This window comes from Mytilus californianus, unplaced genomic scaffold (genome assembly GCF_021869535.1).
Source record: "Mytilus californianus isolate M0D057914Y unplaced genomic scaffold, xbMytCali1.0.p SCAF_7, whole genome shotgun sequence".
Lineage (NCBI taxonomy): Eukaryota > Metazoa > Mollusca > Bivalvia > Mytilida > Mytilidae > Mytilus > Mytilus californianus.
In genome coordinates, this window is record NW_026262723.1 from 25104642 (window position 1) to 25118712 (window position 14071).

Below are 14071 nucleotides of genomic sequence, written 5' to 3' on the forward strand. Positions count from 1 at the left end.
TAGCAGGTCGAACAACGGATTTTCTTAAACCCTGCTGACTGCCATGGCGATTGCCAAATAAACGAATCACAGATGTAACACAATGGATCTTAATTATATTAATTTAATACCAAACAGAAAACAATAAACTTAAAAAATATACTTTTTCACTTTTTTGGTCTTTTGGAAAATGTTGTTTGTGCTGTATTTAGACCCCTCTACAAAGAAATTTGTTTTGCATGCACACGTATAAAAATTGCGGTTTTTATCCAACGCAATCATAGGTTTGAACGTTGTTTTCAATTTAGACTTGTTTATATTTTTTCGTTTGGGCTTGTATTATATTTGCCTTCGGGTTTATATGATCCGTTCATCCTATTTCGACTCTTCAAAATTCAAGAGTCAATCCCAAATTGAGGTAAATTATATGGCCTTCCAAATACCGTTTCGATTCCTAACATCACTGAAGAGACATTACTTGTCGAAATCCGGATATGGTGTACAAATTTTTGCACCTCATGTTTGCGGTATACCATCTTTTCTGCAAGTTTATTGTTTTCTGTTTGGTATTAAATTAATATAATTAAGATCCATTGTGTTACATCTGTGATCCGTTTATTTGGCAATCGCCATGGCAGTCAGCAGGGTTTAAGAACATCCGTTGTTCGACCTGCTAGTCAAATGCGTTTTGTTAAAATATACTTTTTCACTTTTTTGGTCTTTTGGAAAATGTTAATAAAATTGAGAATGGAAATGGGGAATGTGTCAAAGAGACAACAACCCGACCACAGAACAGACAACAGCAGAAGGCCACCAACAGGTCTTCAATGCAGCGAGAAATTCCCGCACCCGGAGGCGTCCTTCAGCTGGCCCCTAAACAAATATATATACTAGTTCAGTGATAATGAACGCCATACTAAACTCCAAATTGTACACAAGAAACTAAAATTAAAAATAATACAAGACTAACAAAGGCTAGAGGCTCCTGACTTGGGACAGGCGCAAAAATGCGGCGGGGTTAAACATGTTTATGAGATCTCAACCCTCCCCCTATACCTCTAGCCAATGTAGAAAAGTAAACGCATAACAATACGCACATTAAAATTCAGTTCAAGAGAAGTCCGAGTCTGATGTCAGAAGATGTAACCAAAGAAAATAAACAAAATGACAATAATACATAAATAACAACAGACTACTAGCAGTTAACTGACATGCCAGCTCCAGACTTCAATTAAACTGATTGAAAGATTATGTCTTCATCATATGAATATCAGGCACAATCCTTCCCGTTAGGGGTTTAGTATCATACCATCATAACATATATGAGAAGAACATAACCCGTGTCATGCCAACAACTGGTTTTTAAATAAATGTGTTTAGTGCCGATGCAAAGACCCTATGTTTGTGCTGTATTTAGACCCCTCTACAAAGAAATTTTGTCTGCATGCACACGTATAAAAATTGCGGTTTTTATCCAACGCAATCATAGGTTTGAACGTTGTTTTCAATTTAGACTTGTTTATATTTTTTCGTTTGGGCTTGTATTATATTTGCCTTCGGGTTTATATGATTCGTTCATCCTATTTCGACTCTTCAAAATTCAAGAGTCAATCCCAAATTGAGGTAAATTATATGGCCTTCCAAATACCGTTTCGATTCCTAACATCACTGAAGAGACATTACTTGTCGAAATCCGGATATGGTGTACAAATTTTTGCACCTCATGTTTGCGGTATACCATCTTTTCCACAAGTTTATTGTTTTCTGTTTAGTATTAAATTAATATAATTAAGATCCATTGTGTTACATCTGTGATCCGTTTATTTGGCAATCGCCATGGCAGTCAGCAGGGTTTAAATTATGTTTGTTCACCATTACTCAAACCTACAGCAAGGGAATTATTGAAGCATGATATACCATGACATGAAACAAGTAAGTCAAATATGGAAATTGTCTCGTCCTCCAAATTGAAGATCTTAATTGCTTTCTCCTCAGGATAAGTTAAGGCGATGGTATCCCGATTAATCTGTGTCAGACAACAGGCTTGACCAGGTATAGGCAACTGTATCTTGGATTTGCGATCAGAAGTAAGTAGGTTAACTTTACCCTCGTCTACCACTACTATTACTCTTCCATCTATCAAACAAATCATGTCACTTATAATCTTCTCCAATTGAATGTTTAACTTTGTCTCAAAATTCATTGTCATGTCGTTTATATTGAAATGTTCCGGCAATTCTATTTGTGCTTCCCTCATCACACTTGTTCCTCTGTACATGGTTATATTACGTTTAACAACCTGTACTTCCCCGAAGGATTTTAATGTTTTTAATTCACTAATCACCCTTTCTATTTCATCATTTTGCTCAATCTTGATGTCAACTTCATAAAACTTCTCATTTTCCATATCTATAACATATTGACACTGATGCACTATTTGTTCAATCTGATATATCCTTAGAAATGATTGAAGCTTTGAACTGTCCATTTCGACTGTATGCAATTCATCTTGTATTTCCTTTAATGTTTTCTTTTTTTCGTCAATGTCAGTTATCAAACCAGTTAAGATTGATTTCTTCTGACTCCATACAGCATCTGCATCTGTGTATAGGTTCTTCTCTAGGTGGTCTAAATGTTCATTAATTTTCTCTCGCATTTTACTGCCTGATTCCTTAATTATGTTGCATTGGTCTTCTCCTTTTTTAATGTTTTTTGATATTTCGTTAGCCATTGTATTCAAGAAAAGTAAAATGGATATTATATCATTTTCAACAGATGCTTTTGATTGCTCTATCTTTGCTTTCTCGACTACACTATCTAAACTTTCTATTCCGGTGCATTTTGAATGATGAGTGGTAATACATTCATGACAGCAAGGTATTAAGTGGCTTGGGCAAAACAATTTAAACTGCTGACTGTGCACGTCACATTCTGTTTTGATAGAGCCGATGGAAGGGCTAAAGCTTTTAAAGGCAAGAATTTCGATGGTCTTGTTATCACGCAACAATCGAAATTTTTTATGATGACCGAAATAAGTTGAGCACAATCCTTCATCACAGTTGTTACACCAGATGTCAGCTTTAGTGTTTACTTTTTCCTGCTGGCAGGGTCCACATGAAATAGGTTTAATAGATGCCATGATCTCAACATAGACATAACATTGTCAGTGGTGTTGATGGTCTCTGTTAAATTTATGCACTTGTCTATACAGTACCCAGTATAATACATACATGGTATAAAAATCACAACTTATATATACTACATGCACATGTCCTATGATTTGTTTGTATCGTTTGTTTGCTGTCTCATCGACATGTTGGGTCCTCGGTGACCAAGTGGTCTAAGAAGTCGAACTACTGTTTCACTAGCCTGTCATCACTGAGGTTGTGAGTTCGAATACTGAACGGGACACGTTCACAGTTTGCATTGTATGATAACCTACAAGACATAGACATTTATTCATTTATATAGACACTTATGAGTTTGAATGTCCCTTTAGTATCTTTCGCCTCTCTTTTACATGATACATGCATGCAATAAATTACAAAAATGAAATGACAGTATTACAGCTTAATAATTTCAATAAAATTTAACACTATATTCAACCCATTAAAAACATAAAAAGTAAAATGAATCTTTTTGGACATTTTGAGCAGGTGTTTCATTTTAAATTACATTGACACTGAATCGAGAGACAAATATTTTTGGACCTAGCTCCTATATCATTTGTTTGGCTATAAGTTAGTTATATCTCTTAAATTATTTTTTCGACTTTCAGGGGCAGCAACCCAACAAGGGTTGTCTGATGCGTCTGAAATTTTCAGGGCAGATTGATCTTGACCTTACTAACATTTTATCCTGTCGGGTTAAATGCTTTAGTTTCAGAGATCAAAGCCAAAAACTGCATTTTACCCCCATGTTCTATTTTAGCCATGGCGGCCATCTTGGGTAATAGGCGGGGTCATCGGATATATTTTTGTTTTTACTAGATATCCTAAGGATGATTTAGGCCAAGTTTGGTTTAATTTTGCCAAGTAGTTTCAGAGGAGAAGATTTTTGTAAAAGTTAACGAGGACGGACGACGACGGACACCAAGTGATGAGAAAAGTTCACTTGGCCCTCTGGGCCTGCAGGTGAGCTAAACATGAAGATTGTGTACACTATTTGATTTTTTTTTATATGAATGATGTCAATTTAAGTGTTCAAACTTGGATTGTGTACGTCCTTAAAAATTGAAGGACGCACATTTGATATGTGATTTTACAGGATGGTTACAGAGTATCTTGATAAATAGTCCACTCTACTTAGGGGCCAGTATGATAGTTTGAAAATTAATATTCTGAACACTAAATGTTCATCATAAAGCAAGAGAGAAAGTCAATGTATATGCATGCAGAATCGCCCTATAACATTAACTTCTATGCGGCGCAACATATCACAATAATGATGCGTTACAAAACTTTTTACCCCTACTTGTAATTATAAATATAATTCTAAATATAAATAAGTATAATAGTCTCAGGCCATCCAGAAAATGCAATAGTGATTATTTTATTAATAATGTTATAAATAAACGCTTCTAAAATATAAACTCGCCATCGTGTAATGATTATCGTACATTGACAAATATTCTACATTTACATTGTGTAAGTGGCGTTGGTCAAGTTTATATTTGTCGATTGCAATATCCATGGTCGGATCGAGCATTTTTAAAATGGGGTGTGCTAAAAAATCATATATAAATCGTGAAAAAACATAAAATGGTAATTATTTCTAGCTATCCAAAAGGGTTAGGCGTACACCCTCTGCACCCCTAGATCCGCCTCTGATATAAAGACTTAGAAAATGTTATTAAATGGTGTAAAGAAAATGATATGATGATAAATAGCAAGAAATCAAAATGTATGCTTGTTGGATCAGACAGAAAATTGGAAAGCTGCAATGAATGTTCATTTGTTTTATCACAAAATAAAATCGCTTTAGATAATGTTGAAGTTGAAACACTTCTTGGAATCCATATTGATAAAAATCTGTCATGGTCAAATCAAATTGATAAAATATGTGAAATTATTTCAACCAGAATATACCTGTTAAAAAAGTTGAAACATTATTTACCATTAAAGAGTCTTATTCTTTTTTACAATGGCTATATATTACCCATTATTGACTACTGTTGTACAGTATTGGGGTCTTACCACAAACTGTTATCTGGAAAGGATATATCAGCTGCGAAAACGTGCTGCAAAATTAATTGTATCTGTTTCTTTGGATTTTCCATCAACTTTAATGTTTAAAAAGCTTGAATGGATGACTATATTTACGTGGATACAATATTTTCAAGCTGTCTTAATGTTTAAATGTATGAATGGTCTAGCACCTGATTATCTATCTAATAAATTTACTGCTTGTACTGATCTTTACAATTATTGTCTCAGGTCAACAACATCATGACTTCTTCATGTAACAAGTCATAATTCTGATTTTTTTTTAAAGTTCATTTAAATATTCTGGTCTTATTACCTGGAATAATTTGCCAAATAATATTAAAGAAATAAATAATTTAGATACATTAAAGAGCTAACAAGTTCAACCCCGCTTTAATGTTCCCATGGGAAAACAAGAATACTAAAAGTTCCCATGGGAACTTAACTTTTCCTATGGGAACAATATATCTTCTCATGAGAATTTAACTTTTCCTATGGGAACAATTCATCTTCCCATGGGAACAACTTTTCTTCCCATGGGAACAATTTTTCTTCCTATGGGAACAAATTGTCTTCCCATGGGAACATATATTTTATGATGGGAACATTTATTCCTTTTGAATGATTTTTTCTCCTAGAAAAATTTTAATTTGTTGAAAATACATGATTTAGGTTAAATTATTGCAGTAAGCAGGTTTTCTACAAAATATCAATATGGTTTTGTATCGAAAGTTGCACTTAACATGCAAGTTCCATAAAACTATGATTATCCAGTAAAATACGAAGCAATGATAAGAAAGTTTTATTATTTAAGTTGTGCGTGTGTAACTCGCAAGACCCTACTTTAAATAAAATTTGGCGTAAAAGTGATAAGATTTATATTTCTTTTTAAATAATAATGTGTGTTTGTGAATTCGGATACATTGTATCTACCTAATAGTATTTTGATACCACTCATACATTTAATGTTAAATCGTAATACATAGTGTATGTACGTTATGAGATAAGTTAAAAATTTAAATTCAAATAATATTTACTCTTACTTTGACAGTTGACAAATTAAATACAAGCAATTTGTTTTGATTTACTACGTGTACCTTACATGTATGTCCACATAGGAAAAGTTCGATTTATTGATTTTAATAAACAGATCTTTGTGATGGTAAATATTTTGTGTCACCAATATAAACATGATAAAATTGCTGTAGATATACAATGATAATACGTGTTTTGATGCAAACTAATTGATAGAAGTTCATAAATTTTACTATCATTTTAGCTGTGTTAAATATTATAAATGAAATTTATATGTCAGCATTTCAAATAATAAATGTTAATATTAATCAATTTTTATATATTCATAAGCCTTGCATCTCGAGCACTTAGATCATTAAGAGCCTTACAATAAAGAGTAAATGTTAAAAGGAGAAAAAATAAGATATTATTCATTATTTTGTAAATATTCCACTTAATAAAGTTTTTCTATTTAAACAGGAAATGAAATAATAACTTTGTGGTTATTTCCAAGTGTTGTTTCCTTATTTAAAAAAAAATACAATGACCAATGAAAATATATCAACAGGAATCATTCTCTAATTTTTCGTAATTGGTTTCGTTTCAAAGCTTAATTAGTATATTAATATTTCCTTCAAATTCAACCGATTATTATTAGTTGGTTAGTGCCATACTTATTACATTCTGCATGTCTGGTACCAATGAATAAAGATAAACAACTTGGAGGAAATAAGTATACCATTAAATTGTACAAAGAAGTACATGTAGTAAGAACTTTTATATTATATCATTAATATTGCATGTGATAATATGAGATAAACAGTTCGTGTAATTAAGTCTGACAACCAATTTTCATTTTGATGAGAAAAAGTACTTGTTATTCGCGTTTAGTCAGTTTACTCCCTTAGAAAAAGAAAATCGATAACGATATATTTATAATTTTAAGAAATTGTTGAAATCTTTTACTCCCCTACAAATAACAAAAAGTAGCAGGATTTAGTCATATGGAAACAAAAGGCGTAGGATATATTATGAGAAAAGCAAAACAATTCTTAATCATGATATCTTATTCTTTTTTCAAGGTTTAAAGAAAACATTGAAACACGTTTTTTTAACATGAAATGCAAGTATTAGAAAACATTGAACAAGTATTTTTAACATGAAATGCAAGTATTAGAAAACATTGAAACAAGTATTTTTAACATGAAATGCAAGTATTAGAAAACATCGAAACAAGTATTTTTAACATGAAATGCAAGTATATACTTGCATTTCATGTTAATATACTTGCATTTCATGTTAAAAATACTTGTTTCAATGTTTTCTTCAAACCTTGAAAAAAGAATAAGATAGCATGATTAAGAATTGTTCTGCTTTTCTCCTAATAAATCCTACGCCTTTTGTGGCTAATTGTTTTTATAACTGGACCACACATTCGAGGAGAGTTATGCATTGCCTTCGATTGTCCCATTTCAAATATAGATAGATCTGTTCTGTTTCCATATGACCAAATCCTGCTACTTTTTGTTATTTATAGGGGAGTAAAAGATTTCAACAATTTCTTACAATTATAAATATATCGTTATCGATTTTCTTTTTCTAAGGGAGTAAATTGACACCTAAAACATTTTTTACGAGAGAATTATATTAACAGATCCCCTTTGTTTGACTAATGAGCATAATATAGATATCCAATATATTATTAAATTCAAATGATCATGAACAATAAACCGGAAAAATCAACAATGCTTTAAAACGGAACAAACTAATAGGATCAAATTTAGAAATACGTCATATATTATATTATAGTATTAATTTTAAGTGTGTAGCATGCTGAAACATGTATATTTCCTTATAACTTGTAGGGTGGTATAAATATATACGCACAACATATATATTCGTATCAAATATTTACCTGACAACTAGTATCGGGTGCACTAACAGATAGTTTTGTTTAATAATAGCTATTAGTGCTTATGGACAATTTTTCAACGTATTTACCAGAAACAAATTATTAAAATCTTATGATTTACTGGTTAGGAAATTCTAACAATTGTGTTATTTTTACAGTAAAAGTACTCGATTGTATGGTGATCATCGATAAATAAATCAGATACAAAATGTATAAAAACTGTCTTTAAAAAAATGTTCAGAAGATATCAATGGATCAGTGATTGTAATTGATTCAAGGGAAATAATTATTTTGCAGTACATGTAGTATCCAGGTTTCGGTAAGCACTTTTGAAACTCATTTATAAAATTACAAAAAATGCCTAATATTTATTAAGCTTAAGTGCTCGATCATTTTCTTTATTTTCCTTGGAAAATGTTTACACTCTTTTCATGATTTCTTCTAGGTTTTCTTCGGTTTCTACTTTTTCATCTAAAAATCTGACGGGCTTATTATTCCTTAAAATTATCAAGAAAACTTCCATGACATCATTTGTCATAAATGAACTGCATATGCGCAGAAACTAGGTATAACATAATCCATTGAATGTGTGTATTATATGTGTAATGTCCAGATTTGTGGTTTCACATATGCAGTGCAAATTTTTTGCATTGTACACATGCCAAACACAAATTTAGTGTCACTGTCGAATTGACCTATTTTGCCAATTTAAAAACAAAAGAAATAAAAGAATTTCATCAAAATACCTTAACATGCTTATCATGAAAAATATGCAAAAACGACTTTTTTTGTCATTCTTTACCGAATTCTACAGTGTAATTCTCATAATTGTTAATACAAGAGTTATTAAAAGTATTTCCTACGAAAATATCTTGGGCATTCATTGCAATATTTCATGACTTTAATCTGATGTCTTAAGTCAGAGAACTACTTCACACGAAATGCCTTATAATATAACGTAAGACATAAAATTCACTATGTTAACATCTTTTTCAAACTGTGCTAATGCATTCAATCTATTGTGAACATGAGGTATGCATTTACGTACCATTTTTGAGACTCTTATACCGGTTTTCCTATAAACAATATGGCTACCATCGAATGATCGCGCCAGAATATCAACGTGCTTCCTTTAAAACCAATCAAAAAGTTTGTTTTATTTTTGTTTATTTAGAGTCTGACTAAATTATGGAGTCAATCCCGGATGACTTTGATAAACACTGATTTAAAAACCCCTTTTTGTTCGATAATCTTCAATTTTCAAATGAATTTTGATACTTAAACTTCATTAATGTAAGTCTTGAAGTTTTTCTACATATCATGGAAATTGTATCATGGGTTTAAAGCAATCTTCGATATATTGAATTGTTCTTATATGAATAATTTGTTTAAACATCAATCACACCAGGTTAAGAGTCCAAGTTTATTATTTTTGTTTTTACTTTTCATTATTTGATTTTGTTGATGGATATTGTTTGTTTGTCAATTTTTGTAATACCATCATATTATGATCAACGTATTAAGGATACGAACAACCCCATTTTGTTGATTTTTCAAGTCAATTATCATATGTAAATCAGTACCATGTCGGAAGTGACAGGAAACTGCTTATTTCATATTTGAAGGTTCTAAGAATTTGATATCTATATATACATTACAACCCGTGACATACTCTGATAAATGCATGGACTATGGTCAAATTAATTAGGCTACCTGGTGAGATGCAATAATTTTTTCTGTTGAGCAGTCAGGTGTGTAAATGGCATCCTGTACAGGTAAATTGTTCATATTCCTTTCCAAAAATCTCCATGTCAATAAGTTTGCCTCGTTTAGATAGAGGATTTGTCATAATGTTTTTGGTTAGAAACTGTTTACATGTATCCCTAACGATGTAGATTATTTTATTTTGTGCAGATGATAATAATTTTATCATTTTGCATTTGTTTATGTGATACAAATAATTTCCAAGTTTATGCAATTTCATTTATTCAGTGTAGCATCTTAATTTAAATTTAATTCATAAAGCTAAAGATAGAGACATTAACTTTTGTAACTTTTGTCCATAAGACTTAGTTAAACAAAAGTCACATAAATTTCGTAGAATTAAAGTCATATAAAATCTCCATTTTGCTTTTTTTAAATATTAAGAATCCTGTGTCTGTTCTACAAATAAAATATGGTCAGTGTTATGTTTCATTTTAAGATTATTTATTGCAAATAATAAACCTTCCCTGATTGTTTTGTTCAACAGAAAGAAATGATCCATGAAGATGTCAACTTTCCACAGCAATACACAAGAGACTTTTTCACTATTAAACTGACTTAATTTTATTCTTCCTGCCAATTGGCTACTATCTGAACAGAATATAACAATTTAAAAAGCATCCACATAAATAGATTGTTGATTTGAATAAAATTATGTTTCAAATTAGTATTGAATTAAGTTACTAATAGAAGTTCAATATTGAAAAGTCTTAAGTATGTTAAGGAATAGAAGAAAAACATAAAAAACTATAACACATTTACTCAATGGCTAATGAGAATTCTTTTTTTAAATTTAATTCAACAAATAAATTATTTTATTTCCATTTCTAATGTATTTCCGATGTCCTTTTTTTCCGTACAATCATATAATTACCAATACGAACATAATTTTTCATGCACAGATATTTGTTGTACTGCTTATCATATGACTCATTAAACTCTTTAGGGAATTGTTGCAATAACGATATTTATATATATATATATATATATATATATATAAACAAGTCTAAATTGAAAAGAACGTTCAAACCTATAATTGCGTTGGATAAAAACCGCAATTTTTATACGTGTGCATGCAAATCAAATTTCTGGTTAGAGGGGTCTAAATACAGCACAAACAACATTTTCCAAAAGACCAAAAAGCATATATTAGTATGAATGCTTCTCTCTCTCTGTCTGTATTTATTGAACTTTCTTATCAAATTAAGTCAATAATTTGCTACTGACTCCATCTTTTAGGCATTTTATAAAAAAGGAGGACATAAGTTTCATTTTTATTTGTACTAATTGACCTCTTTAAAAAAAATCATACATGATCCTATACATAAGCTTCATCATTATGTCATTGATATTAGATCTGGTGTTTGTATTTCTGTATGCATTTTCTGTTTTTATGTATTGGATGGTAAACAAACTTTTCTGAAAATGTCTATATATGTTTTCAAATATTATTGCCTATTGTAATCTAAGATTTGAATATTTTGGTGAATAATTTTAAGATTATTTATTGCAAATAATAAACCTTCTCTGATTGTTTTGTTCAACAGAAAGAAATGATCCATGAAGATGTCAACTTTCCACAGCAATACACAAGAGACTTTTTCACTATTCAACTGACTTAATTTTATTCTTCCTGCCAATTGGCTACTATCTGAACAGAATATAACAATTTAAAAAGCATCCACATAAATAGATTGTTGATTTGAATAAAACTATGTTTCAAATTAGTATTGAATTAAGTTACTAATAGAAGTTCAATATTGAAAAGTCTTAAGTATGTTAAGGAATAGAAGAAAAACATAAAAAGCTATAAAACATTTACTCAATGACTAATGAGAAGTCTTTTTTTAAATTTAATTCAACAAATAAATTATTTTATTTCCATTTCTAATGTATTTCCGATGTCCTTTTTTCCCGTACAATCATATAATTACCAATACGAACATAATTTTTCATGCACAGATATTTGTTGTACTGCTTATCATATGACTCATTAAACTCTTTAGGGAATTGTTGCAATAACGATATTTATATATATATATATATATATATATATATATATATATATATAAACAAGTCTAAATTGAAAAGAACGTTCAAACCTATAATTGCGTTGGATACAAAACCGCAATTTTTATACGTGTGCATGCAAATCAAATTTCTGGTTAGAGGGGTCTAAATACAGCACAAACAACATTTTCCAAGAGACCAAAAACTATATATTAGTATGAATGCTTCTCTCTCTCTGTCTGTACTTATTGAACTTTCTTATCAAATTAAGTCAATAATTTGCTACTGACTCCATCTTTTAGGCATTTTATAAACAAGGAGGACACAAGTTTCATTTTTATTTGTACTAATTGACCTCTTTAAAAAAAATCATACATGATCCTATACATAAGCTTCATCATTATGTCATTGATATTAGATCTGGTGTTTGTATTTCTGTATGCATTTTCTGTTTTTATGTATTGGATGGTAAACAAACTTTTCTGAAAATGTCTATATATGTTTTCAAATATTATTGCCTATTCTAATCTAAGATTTGAATATTTTGGTGAATAATTTCCGTGGATGTAACAAATAGATTTGAACAATATTCACAGAGTATGATTTCCATTTTTATTTATTTCATTGTCATGAAAGATTTTGGAATTTTTTTTTTAAATGTACAAAATAATTTGTAATTTTTCTAAAATCTCCCCTTCTGACCTTTGACCACAACTATTATAACATCTGCATCAATATAACAGTTTACGAAAAGCTTTAATGGAAGGGAATTATATTTGCCGTCAACATGAGACAAAAAGTCAACCTTGTTGTAGGTCGGTCTATTCATAATCACCGTTCTAATAGTATCAACACTTTTACCAACAAAAATATATATTTATTCACTAAATCATTCTTGTTTCATTACTTATTACGCACCTAAGCGTCTATTGATGTACCCTGTTACATTCCACTGATAACGCAAGGAAGGAAATTATAAACCGATCCTATACTTTACGATTAAATTATTTTTAGATACACCTTGATAAAACCAGTCATTGTCACCGTTTAATTTAATCGTGAAAACTTTGTGCGAATTGGTTTATATCAATCTGGGTCTGCTCTTATTCGCTAACCAAATAATCAATAGACATAAACTTGTATTTATCAGAAATATGCAAATGACATATTTCGTAATTCAACTAAAACATCTGTTATACTAATTTATAAATAGATTATTAATTTTCTGCTAAATCCTTTCAAATATGAACAAAATTAAAATGGTGATACAAGTTTTTGTCCAAGCAAGCTTAAAAACAATAACACGTATCAAATTTCGTTATTTAGCTGACTTTTTCTTTTGATGACAAGGTATACTGTTTTTTGTTTCCTAAAGTCAAAACCAGTTAATAGGTTACTTGTAAAGATGTATTCAAAGAAACATTGTTGATCAGATACGCTGTCATGAGTTGACATATGATCCAACTGACCTACGCACTTTTATTTGAATTCGAAAATGTATTTCAATTAAGTCGTTCACTAATCTAATTAAACATACCAAAGAATGACGTTGTTAAAAACATATTGATTGATATTTTTGATATTTTTAGTCGAATAAGAATTTAAAATGTCTAGCCCACTCATGAGCATGCTGTTACACGTAACAAGTATCAAATTTGGTAGGCTATTTTTACAGGTTGGGAATTTTCATGAGTTTGAAAAAATGTATGCAATTCATTTGGATAATTATCTTCATCTATATTTAATTAGGACAATATCACTTGTTGAGATTGAAAATTTTATCAGACTACGAATAGTTAAAGTTTTGTTTGGACATGTCACGCTTATGTATAACATAAAAGTGCATTTGTTATAAGTCACACTATAATGCGAAATACTTTGTGATTATTAGAAATATACCGCATTTTGCTGTGTATGTGTTAGCGGCAATAAGTGATATTAGGCATTAAGCTTAAATCCTAGGCAATAAGCTAACGCCTAGGCAGTAAGTATATTGCCTAAATGATGTTAGGTATTAGTCTTAAATCCTAGGATCTTACATTCTGAAAAATGTGTACAGACATTAAGCTTAATGCCTAAAATAAAATTGCGAGTAAATAATAGACATTTATTCATTTAAATAAAATACATTTGTTACATAATACCATTATGAGAACCGAAGTTTAAATGTCATCTACCGGAAACAAAA

The 14071-nt window shown here is 30.3% G+C and overlaps 1 protein-coding gene across 6 annotated transcripts in view; it reads right to left on the reverse strand.

Moving 5' to 3' along the window:
* The window catches only part of LOC127710176 (cytochrome P450 10-like), a 270280-nt gene that overhangs the window by 45031 nt on the left and 211178 nt on the right, over positions 1-14071 (reverse strand). Inside the window, exon 1 of one of the 6 annotated variants that reach the window (XM_052215938.1) lies at positions 9158-9204. The exons of the other annotated variants lie outside the window; for them this stretch is intronic. The gene's annotated coding sequence lies outside the window, so the exon portion shown is untranslated. Of the gene's footprint in view, positions 1-9157; positions 9205-14071 lie in introns of those variants that run through there. 6 annotated transcript variants of the gene reach the window in all.